The sequence below is a fragment of the Acanthaster planci genome, linkage group LG02 (assembly GCF_054643075.1).
Source record: "Acanthaster planci isolate LZ-2023a linkage group LG02, COTS_SCS, whole genome shotgun sequence".
Taxonomy (NCBI): Eukaryota; Metazoa; Echinodermata; class Asteroidea; order Valvatida; family Acanthasteridae; genus Acanthaster; species Acanthaster planci.
The window spans coordinates 24911186-24923384 of NC_141778.1; the positions used below are offsets into that span (position 1 = coordinate 24911186).

A 12199-nucleotide genomic window follows, 5' to 3' on the forward strand; every position below is an offset into this window, starting at 1 on the left:
AATGACTGTATTTCTTTTTTTTTCACTGAAACATGTTTTATTCATAGAGGTATCCACTTGCTTGGATATTTTCGAGTGGTTTGTTAATTTCGATGTATTTCCAAAGCCACTTGAATGAAATAGTTGGTAGAACACATTGCTGAGAACTTAACACGATGAATGCTTCGTCGTAGTTGAGTTTTAGTCAACTAAAACCCTAAATGAGCTCAGGTGGTTACATTTCAAAACATTTCTGAAAAGTTGCTTCAAAAGTGTTTATCCTTGGAACACAGAGCGAGCAAAGGTAATAAGTTGAAAAACACTTAAGTCCTTCTCAAACTCTTTCTTGGAAGTTGCTTCAAAACTGGACTTTCTCAAATGCAGGGCTGAAATTTTATTAATAAAGAAATGGATAGAAATTTAATAGTGCTGAGGAAAGTATTGTAGTGACCTTTTTTAGTTGAAATGGTGCCAATTAAAACAACAAATTGATGCAAATTTATCAACTTACGATATTAAGTTACGATACATTTGGTCCTTGAAAACCCAAACGAAAGGTGCAGTTTTTTACTTTGCCAAGAGCTTTATTTCTTTTTCCAACAAATCTGATATCGGAAAACTTTTTTGCACTCACAAATCAAATTGCACTCTATTACATTGGAACAGGAATTGGAAGCCCTCAGGGGATAGTTTGACCTCAAACAGAGGGTGAGAAAGTGGACAGGAAAAAAACCCAGTAAAACTGACTGTGGATCTGTAACGTAAACAATTGGCAGTTTTTAGAGTTAACTAGTGATGGTTACACACAATAAGGGACTAAGAAAACTGACTTGGAATCAGAAGACGTAAAATTTGTCTCAGAAAAACAAACAAAATTTGACAAATTGGTGAACATTTCATTTAAAGGATCGTGACCATGATTTCACTGTGAACAACTGAAATATCAAATGGAAGCAATTAGGAGTTTGGTCGTGAGAACTTTCCTTTCTTTGCTATCGTTAGAGTTGTGGAAATACATTGCCATCTGCTGCGTGGAAAAGTGAACCAATTGTTGGAGTTTATGGGATTCTTATTTATGTTGCAGTCAACTAAGGCCTTTAAGATCAAGAGAGTTTGTACACATCAAGAACAACTGATTGCGAGTTTATGCAGTGGGCAACTCACTGGACCTGTTGGTGTCTGTGGGCGGGGACACGTGGCCCAGGGGGGACTTGTATGCGCTTGGGTGCTTTTTTTTTTGGTCGCTCAAGTTTAAGTTCAATGTCAAGTTCAAAGTGAAGGTCAAGTTCAAGTTCAAATAAAAAAAACAATGCAATTGTTTCTTCAACTTTTTTTATTTCACTGTCAGGCTGCTTGAAATCTACACAACTGAACTGAGTGTTTAGAACCTGCTTTCACACTGGCTTATGAGGGCACTACAGAAATTGTCTTTTTCCTACTCATTTATGGAAATTCCAGTTTTGCCCACAACACAAGTACTTTGTACAAATACGCCAATTTGTGTTCGGGAATGGCTCCAAAAAGTTTGTAATAAGTCTTTGTTCCCCTTTGTCGCACTTTACGATCTTTGATAAATACGTAACTTATTTCTAGGGATAGTGTGTCTAAAAACCAATATTTAACACAGGCCTGCTGTCCATTCCAACAAATAATGCACAAAAACTTGAATTCGATTAAATAAAGACTATTTTTTACAAGCAATGAGAGAGACGGTTAACAAAAGGCATCAAGTTCTGAAATATGGTACCATCAATTGCAAGGAACATTGTTCAAATGCTACGGGAAAAGAAATCCTACCCTTTCAAAAAACAAACTGTTTTTGCAGCAAAAATGTGAAATGGACAGCAGGCAACATCACCCACACAAAACACCAAACAAACGTCTTTTTACTGTCACACTTGATACAGATCTACACTAGCACATCACACAACTGCAGTAGTACTTTGCTCAACTGGTCATCTATTCAACTTCATATTCCTTTTTGTTTAAATAACTTACAAATTACTTCAACCAGCAGTAAAATACCATTTTTGGCAAGGTGTAAGTTGACTGGTAATAGTCTTTTTTAGATGAAGGAAAGCTTTGAACTTCTAAACTTGCTATCACATTCTTAGACTATTATCTTGCCAAAGTGAGAATGTAGTAGGTTAATACGTCTCTTTGTTTTGCCATAAACCATTTTTAGCAAACGCGATAAAGTCCAGTTGTAGAACCAAATAATGTCAAACTACATGTAAACACAATTTGTCAATGTCATCACTGATTTACGAAAGTTCGAAATCAAATGTACATGTATGTTTACATGTACGTGATGTGCAAGTGTAGATCAAAAAAACTGAATACTGTTTATACAAAGTATAAATTTAATTAAAGTAACTTAATAACTAATAAACCAGTCACATGTCCTTTCTTTCAATGTGTCTTTTCTAAACTCAGTCATTCAAATACAGTGTATTTCGTTGGGTCCAAAAGGTAAAAGAGACCACAATCTCTTGGGTAAAAATCAACCAAGAGTGAATGCTCCTGAGTTTATCCATGTGCACTCTTCAACTCAACAATTCAATCATTTTTACTTTATTTCAATCATGAAGTAACATGTGCCTGGTTTCATTTGTTGCATCAAAAACTAAGGCAAATCCATGGCATCATCATTTGCTTTAGTCTTTACTGAACTGTAATGTACTAGTAGTATTGATAGTTTCACAAATCTTTGGCCATTTCAATTCTCGATGTATCCTGAAACAGGAGAACCTGTTGACTGGTGACAAGTAATAAATGGAGACTTTCTACCAGACAACCATTTTTCTACCATCATTCTCAAGAGATGCATTTGTCAAACATAAATGCATGCATGGTGTCATTTCAATGCCATGGATTTGCAGTTTTCTTAGATGTTTGCAGCCAGTCTTAAAGAGGAGAGTTCCAAAGGGTTGACATCAACTTGAGGCATCAGTGATGGGGTTGTCATCAGAAGCCCACGCTGTCAGAAGATTGCCGAGGTGCTGTCAGTTGTCATTGTGACAAGTTAGCTTGAGGGGGGAAAAAAACGGAAACATATCAGGAAGAGTACATTACATTTGCTTCTTGGCAGGGTACAGGATTTTGTCAGGAGAGTTGAGTTGAGAAATGACTTGATTGGCCACGCAGATCCAGCATTCTGGTATGGGGAAGGAGCCCAATGTAGATGTAACCTCCCTCCTAATAACTGACAGACAGTATCCTTTCAAGCAATGAAGAGGAAACAACTGTTCAAGCATTGCATGACAATTATCTCTAAGCATTCATTATGGACACGTACACCCTTGAAAGGTTGGCCATTTCTGCAAGCACGGCCAAATTCATCAATATCGGAGATACATTTTTCCTCGCTGGTTTTTACATGACTTCTGCCATATGTTTTTTGCATTATTTAATATGAAGGTTTCACCGTGTTTTTGCAGCCGTATACTAGTTATCCTGTACCCTGCCTTCCAGATTTATCGCTTTGATACAATGTATAATGTACGATATCCTTCCTTAAAGATGCTGATATCCTTCCTTAAAGGAAACTTTAAGAATGAGCATAAAACTGTTTCAGTCAACACAGGAGTAGTTTGATCCAGTTGGGGCAATGGATTTCCACTCAAACTTTTACAGCAGGACAATATTTACCAGTGGGAAGTTAACCGAAAATGTTCTGCAGTGTTTGACCGAGTAAAGATTAGGAAATGAGCAGATATGAGGATACACTGTATGCCTGAGGCAGATATACTGCATGTGGATAGATCCACAGATGAGAAAAGTGTAGATTGCAGTAGGAGCTCTGAGGATAAAGGAGAAATTCAGCCCCATCACCAGCTTTGGGCAATCAAGAAGGCCCAAGTACCAGCTAGGGGGCACGTCATTAAGAACAATAAAGGTTTTAGCCAATTGGGGGTCTAGTTAAAGGGGGGGACTCTAGGGCCCCTTTAGCCAATGGTGTAGAGAAATGGCTGATTCTTTTTACAGGGAAATGCTATCCCTTTGAGGCCATATGTCGCATGTCCATTCAGATGTTGATGGAGTGGAATACACAAGAAAAATTTCTAGTGAAATGCATTTTCTCTGCGTGGGCACCATGTGACTTGTAACATCCAATCAGACTCTTCCTTTTCCACCAATGAGGTGGTAATTATTCAATGAGCAATAAGTGTGCATGTACAGTTAATGTGCTCACAAAGGGTTGGTTCGCTGTCAGCAAACTACAACTTGCAGTGTGTGAAATAATTATTCCCCACTCGTCCTTTGCAATTTGTCTGCTCCTAAGATTCCTTCCAGCAAATCATACATGTAAGACGGCGAGTGATGTAAATGAGTAACTCAAACTTGAAGCACTGATCTGGAAATGAGTTGCTGTAGTTGCTATACTTAACTTGTTTCTCTGGTATGCATTAAAGTCCAAGCTGGCAAGAACAATTCAATAAGAACTTGCATGAAGAAGTTCCATTATTTCAGCAAGTTTAGAGTATGAGAGACTTTCTCCTACTGCCATGTGTACATAGATTTCTTTATCAAATGATACCGTATGTTGAACAAGTATGTCGTGTTACTTTGTTCAGTCAAACCTACAATTAGAAATTACATGTCACAAACAAATTGTTAACGTTTGTGCTTAAGTTGATAAAAACCTGATTTTCCCCTTTTTCTAGTGTTTTTAATGCTGTCTGCACCGACAGACAGGCTAAAAGTTCTTTGTTTATTTGCTCTCTACGAGGGCAATCCCCCTCCAAAAATAAAAACAAAAAGGTGCAGCATCTTCTTGGAAAAATATGCAAGATGGAACTGATGAGACAACAAGCTGTAAATGAATTGTCTTCCAAATGATGTTCCTTTCACTTTAACAAGATATTCCACAGCATTTTTAGGAATTATCAAAGATGAATTTATGTCAGAATCAGAGAAAAAGTGCTGTGAATTTTGCAGTTTTTATATGCCAAGTTCCATCTGATGTTGCAAGAATATGCCACAAAGTACCAGTCACAAGGAAACAACTGTAATACATCAATATAAGATTCAATCCCCTTCTATTTCACACTGATTGTTCATTAACAATTTTCTGTTTTGCTCGAATTTAAAGTACCAAATCATACATTATATAAAAACAAATGAAATCCAGCCACCAAATATACTAAATGTAGTGAGACACACATACATGTACACTGTATCTGCCAGTCAGGTCTGGTTCCCAACTGGCACCCTGATGTGAGGCCATTCCAGAGATCCAGTACATTCTATGTAAGTGTGTAGAGCTTTCAATATTTGTCACTTCTTACACGGCTGAGTTTCTTTGGGGCAAAAAACCTTTTCCTGCAAGCCTTTGAAAAGGAAACCATGTCATGTTGTTTAGTTACCACAGCCATCTCCTTTGTGACGAGGTTCTGCAATTCTCCATTTCCCCATCAGGCAATGCGTCATCATACTGATGAACTGTTACAAGTTTCCACTTGCCACTGGATGGAGAGGCTCATAGTCTCGTTTCTCAGCTACTGGGAGGAGCGATATTGTGATGAATTGTCCATTTCTACTTTGAGAAGGCAAACCTTGCTTACAACCGTTGCATGTTGCTGTTTGGTGCTGAATGAAGAGACATGTGATCAACTGTTACAAGTCTCCATCTGCCACTTGGTGGAGAGGCATTGAGGAATTGTCCTACATGTAGGTCTCCATCTGCCACTTGGTGGAGTGACAGTGAGAAGTTTTCCTAGGTCCCCAGATGCTACTTTGTGGAGAGGCATTGAGGAATTGTCCTAGGTCTCCATCTGCTACTTGGAGAGACACTGAGGAATTATCCTAGGTCTGCATTTGCTAATTGGTGGAGAGACATCATGGTGATGAACTGTCAAACATTAGCTGCCGATGAAGGTGGCATAATGAGGAAATGTGACAGTTACATTGCTACTCGCTGGAGATACATGTATGTGAAGTGTGCAGCTCTTTATAGATGGAGAGGCATCACTGGGTTGAACTATATCATAGTTTTCCATGTGCTACATGTACTGGGTGGTGATAAGTCACTGATGAACCATCAAGGTCTCTACTGCTGACTGAAGAGAGACACCGATGCCCAAATCTTCAATATGCAAAAAGTAACACTGAAGGTGGCGATGGTGAGAGTCAGCATTCGGGCTTCATTCTATGACCCTCGTCACAAGAACTTAAGTCCTCCAGGCTAACCCCTCATCACTGATGTACTTGAACACCTCGGCAGTGGCATGGAATTGGGTACATGTGTGGTTAGCTCCTCTCCCGTAATCTCATAAGGACCTGGGCCTAGCCATTTGAAGCTGGAGAAGCAGCCCAGGTACACGTGAAACAATTCTCTGCCCAGTTTGTCCAAATCTGGCTTTAATATTTTAAACTTGTTACAGACAGTCACAATCTTGTAAGGGAGCTAGTCTCTCCATTACCGAAGTCTGTGTGGAAACTGCTCTCAGCTTCACAGTAGTGGGCCATCACCACTTGCCATAATCACACTACCTGACAGAATCAGACTTTGAAATATGGTTTCCTTTGCTAGGCTTACAGGTGTTACATATAGAGAAATTTATAAAATGTCATTACTGTGAGGGATTATAACCAATTTCCTGTAGAGGAAGGTGTAAGCATCTTGACTTCTCTTCCAACTACAGTAAGAAACGTAAACAAAGTGGAAAACTACAATCAACCATTTTGTAACCATGAAAATCTTACACAAGTGTTTGAAAGCACGTCGAATACGCATGCATTATTAAACAATGGAAAATGTAGTAAATGAAATGTAAATGGGTTATGCAACAATTTCTTTTTACTTCACCCGATAATGCACCCGATTTTCAGTTAATTTTCATTTTTTTGTTTTGCTATTTTTAATCCGTACTTTAGAGCCTCTTTGGTTGCATGCTGATGTAAATTTCCATCTTCATTACCAAAACTGTGATACCATTCCATGTACTGAACCTTAAACTGCTGGAATCGTAAATTGGTTTCTTTGGTAATTGTTGTATCAGTGAATGGCAACAAACCAGTGAACAACCTTTTCTCAGAAATGTTTTGGTAAGAGAAAATTAAGGGTGCCAAATTTGAACATGAAGGCCTGCAAAAGTGTCTTCTTTGATTTACATTAAGGCAATAGCACCCTCACTTGTACAGAACAGCTTGGACAATTTTTGTGTGTTGAATAACATGCACCTTTCAGCAACACTTGACTCTAAAATGTTTCAATTTTTTTCATAAGATTATGAGTATTCATGAGTAAGCCAAGTCATTCTAACAAGATTCACTGCATGCAAGGTCATGATTTTAAAAATCACATCATGTGTACCATTGCAGATCGTGTTTTTTCCAGCAAACTAAAAACATAGTTTTGATTAAGCTCTTTGTCAGAAAACTAAATGCCTTTTGACAAAGTAAAATGCTGAAATAGGTCGCCACAAAATTGGAGGGTTCATTTTGCTCATTCAAATAAAATAATAAATATTACGTGTATAGTATCTTGCTGAAAACATTAACCATAACAGTCCTGAATCCTCCAATTCAGTATTGGAGGCTTAAGGACTATTGGGGTTAAATGTTTAAAACAAGTACTATCGGTAAAGCATGAAGAAAACTAAGCCAGAGATTGTTGGCAAAATGTTATATTCTGAATCAGTTTTTGTTCATGAGTTTCTTCTTATACAAAAGATTCTAGAACACTTAGGACAATTAGTGTGTACAAAAGGAGTATTTTCACTGCCATTTTTGGACACTGCAATTCCAAAATGTGTACCTGAATGTGGTACACCTTGAAATACATCAGTTAACTCATATTCCATCACAGAGCATGTGTGGTATTCAAATAATTATTGATTATAGCCATCAATCTCATTGCCCTCAAGAATTCACTTCAAATAGCAGGAGTCTGATTTTGCAATAACTTCCTCAATCCCCCCAAAAAAGAACTGACAATGGAATCTTCCCAGTCAGCATTTGTGTTTAAATATTTATCCAAATTTTAATGTCCTCCAGTCTCCAGCTATTTGAAATGAATTCTCCACATGATTTATCTTTTCCAATGTTGATACATGTACACAGCACGTGACATTTTTCAATGAAACCTGGACAGTAAAATTCATGCACATTCATAATGACATTGAAAAGTTTTTGAAAATAGGCAGTATACATGTATGTTGTTTGAAGTGACATACATGTACATGTATATGTCGGTGTCTAATAAACTCAGTAGCTTTATGACCCCAATCCATAACATTATCATTATAACATTATCATTATTCATTTTCGATGAATTGAACATTTAAAATAGCGATTTTTCATTCTCCAAAGCCTTCTAGGATTTTGTGAGACACTCTAATCTGTCCAAGTTTTGGGGAAAAATGTTACATAATTTCAAAAGAATGACTGAACAAAGAAACATTTACTTAGTGAGATACTCTACACGCAAGAAAAAGACCTCCAGAAAAAAGGGGAAAAAAATACCTTGAAACGTTTGCTATAATTTTCGTTTGAAAACACTTTCCTTATAATGATATGAATAGAAATCTGCAATAGTCACATGGCAATAAGTGACATCTCAGGATTAATTACATGTAAGTATGGTCAGTGTTCATCATGTGAAACCATGCACGGTTTGAATAGAAAATTAGCAAGGAAATATGACAATGTAAACACAATGAAGCACAGCTTGGAAAAGTAACATACACGTAATTCAAGATGTTGATTCTTCAGCCAATTTTTGTGCTTCACTTTTCAGACTATAACAGAGAAACAGGCTTCTCACTTCTCAGACCATAACAGAGAAACAGGCTTTATATCAGGCATTGGCATGGCCACTACATGTATTATACATGTATGATTTCATCACTCACATTCTCACAACTCAGTTTTTGAGCAACATCTTCAGAATATTCAAAGATGACAGTGAAAATATTTTTCATGCAATGCCAACTGAGGACTGTTCAGCAAATTAGCCTTCAACATGACTATGGACTCATTCCCTAAATTAAATTTGCCATCTATTTGATCCAGCTTGTTTGGTTTGAAATAAAAATTGCTTGACAACTCTGATGTGAGCACATAAATGTACAAAAAGTTTCACTTCTAGAAAGTCAGCGATTCAAAAGCAGCCACTTTTTATAGTTCTCTACCATCAATTATAAAACAAGGGGCCATAATGAAATTACAATACAAAGATTTGAAAGAGAAAAGCATAAGATTTGATTCAGGTATTTTAGGAAGAGAAGGAAGTGAAGAAAGTGACTATCCCTAGCTGCCAAACACCAGGAAAGCACTGCAATTTTTTCATTGCTACAAGGATTCCTAATATTACTTCACACAATCTGAACTCTTTTCATTGTGAGAAGTATTATGCCTCTGGCATTATTGACAGGCACTTTTTATGGTTTGTTTTATTCAGTCTTGCTAAAGCATTAAGCATAGTGCTTGATAGTTTGAAAACAGTGTGTGGTGGTACTGGTAGAGCCAAAGTTATCCAAAGATTTTTGTCATTTTGAGAGTACCAGCCCCAACTGGATCTCATTCTACCTGATTGTACTGTACATGTACAACATATTGTACACAATTTGTACCTCCAAGTGCTGTAAGGAAACCAATTTCCAGTTCAGACAAGATTTCACCTGCTGCAATTTCTATTGATTCTTCAATCCTCAAAAGGCAACTGTTCTACATGTTTTTGCCTATCAGTGGTTTTATTACTATACCGTCATTTTGGATCATTTGACAGTTAAAGATGACAAGTTCATGCCATTTCAGAGTCAAGAGCCAAAACAAATCCCTTCTGTAAAATTACAAATTCCTATTTCTATTTAATTCTCAGTCAACATGGCCAAAGAAATTAAAAGCCTGCTCTATTTTTTCTATACCTTAGTTACCTTTGGTATCCTGTTTATTGCCAATATCCACGCTCCTCCAACAGTGTACAGAGGTCTTATAAACAATTTGAAATCTGTAAAGATGAGTGTACCCAGCTCCATCAAAACTGAGCATGCTGAACTGATGACTGTGAAGGACTACTCTATTAGTTTTGGCCTCCAACGAAATGTAACAAGCATTGCATAAATGCTACAGAAGTCAGGGGGCCCATCGTTTTGATGCTTTGATCCAAGTAAAACCCTTCTTTATCGCTAAGAACAATCTTTTGACAATTTCAGTCAAAATTATTAAAGTATCTGCTATGGTTCAGGTTTTTCAAATTGATAAGATGTTAGATTTGATTTCCATGCTGTATTCATCTGAAATGAGTTATCCACTTGCTGCCAATTATTTTTCCACTTGACAGTACATGGAATTTTTGGACAAAATGTCCATAGATATCAGCATGCTCTGTTCAGTTTGGATGGAATCGGGTTACACTAGTGGAACGAACTCACCCAATGATGCCCTATTCAGACTATATGGGAATGCAGCAGGTCTCAGGTTGTCTGATGTTGCTTTGTATGGCAGCAGCGTTGAAGCATGTATCACCACCTGTGAAGAGAATACAATCAGTATCTAAGGATGAACAACCTTTGAAAACGTCTTTCTATTTTTTGTTGCTTCCTTGCTGGTCCATTGCCAAATCTGTGGGAAATCATGATTTTTTACAAGTCTTCTCTAACAAAAACTTTAAAAATTTAAGGCTCCCATTTTTTCATCTTTGTAAACCATGCCTTTGTCATGACTGACAGCCACTCTTACAAGCTGATATTATAAAATGAGGTGTTGAGGCACCTTATATCAAAAGCCCTCTAGATTCTACCTCAGAATTAATGTTGATGTTGAGCCTCATTGAGAGTTTTCCCAAAATCTGAAGAGCTCCCCACTCTCCCCATTCTGTAGATTCTAGCATAGAGTTTGAAGGAAGAACACTAACCTTAAGGGGACTTTGATAGAAGCTCTGTGTCAACCTTCACTAAAGCACCCTGTCTGTCAGCCAGATTGTCAAAATCTGAATGTTGAAGAAAGTGACAATAACATCTCTCTGGAAAGATATCAAAATCAAGGGAGACTGAGGAAGAGCTTCACTTCTAAAATGCACTGCAAAAACAGGGCTGCTATGTTAGCATTACTGTGTACATGTACCAAAAAGACAAGTCATTCATGCTGTACATGGCCTGTGTCCTGCATGCTTTACACTGCACAGCACAGTGCCACTGCCTATGCATTCCAGCCTATTGTTCTGATTTCCACACCCTGCAATGCCCTCACAAAAGAAAAAGCCCTCTGCCTGAGAACCAAGACCAATCACAAAGCAGGAGTCTTTCATGGCGCAATCAGGGTTTTCCCTACCCTGAATTTACAGCAAGAATTTGAAATTTAAAATTAATAAAGCAGGAATATTCTCCATGTTTTAATGTAAAAAGTTGCTTTCAGGATGTTAAAATCTTGATTGGTTTTTCTAAATAATGTTCCCCCCTCACCTGCTTAGATTTTGTTTGGGGAGTAAATTTATGTACAAATTCTAAGGAAAATCTTGAGTTTCAACAAAATTGAGTTATTAAGTCTGGAAAAACATTATTTGAAAGTATTCAAGCATGAATCCACTGAGAAGATGGGGTCTTGGCCACAGGAATATAAGAGTCTGATAATTTGTCACATTTGATTGTTATGTAACTGCATAAACCAAAAGACTGAAATCTGCCCCCTTACTGAGAGTGCAGACCAAAGTATGCACTAAACTTCCCCATTAGAATTCTGTCCCTTTATTGATGAGAAAATAAATCAAAGTATGTACTAAACTTTGCTGTCAGAATTCTGTCCCCTTATTGATGAGAGGGTAGATCAAAGTACGCACTAAACTTTGCTGTCAGAATTCTGTCCCCTTATTGATGAGAGGGTAGATCAAAGTATGCACTAAACTTCCCTGTCAGAATTCTGCCCCCCTTATTAAGATTGGACCAAAGTATGCACTAAACTTCCCTGTCAGACTTGTGCCCACCTTACTGACAGAGTAGATCAAAGTACTGCAATCACTACACTTTATTATCACGATTCTGCCCCTTCTTGAGAGAGTGGATCAGACTAGCCCTAAACTTCCCTGTCAGAAATGTCGCACACGACGTCCCTTCTGCAAAAAATTAAGTTGTAAGCATTTCCATAAATTTTTTGCATCTATCCACCCCTTTGAGAAAGACTTTCTTGTCTTTTTTTAAATGGAGGATGCAAGTTCCCTCCCCCAAAAAAAGTTTGTGTGAAACTTTTTTGAAATTGTGGATACTGAGGCCATTAGAAA

The 12199-nt window shown here is 37.6% G+C and overlaps 2 long non-coding RNA genes across 2 annotated transcripts in view; both read right to left on the reverse strand.

The window, feature by feature from the left end:
* LOC147800057 (uncharacterized) overlaps nucleotides 1–12199 on the reverse strand; it is an 83547-nt gene that overhangs the window by 47996 nt on the left and 23352 nt on the right. The gene's annotated exons all lie outside the window — the stretch shown is intronic.
* On the reverse strand, nucleotides 1257–11109 carry LOC147800060 (uncharacterized). Its single transcript, XR_015424229.1, has 3 exons — nucleotides 10841–11109; nucleotides 10359–10455; nucleotides 1257–3008 (listed from the first exon to the last, which is right to left on the reverse strand). It is a non-coding gene; the product is annotated as an uncharacterized LOC147800060 (long non-coding RNA).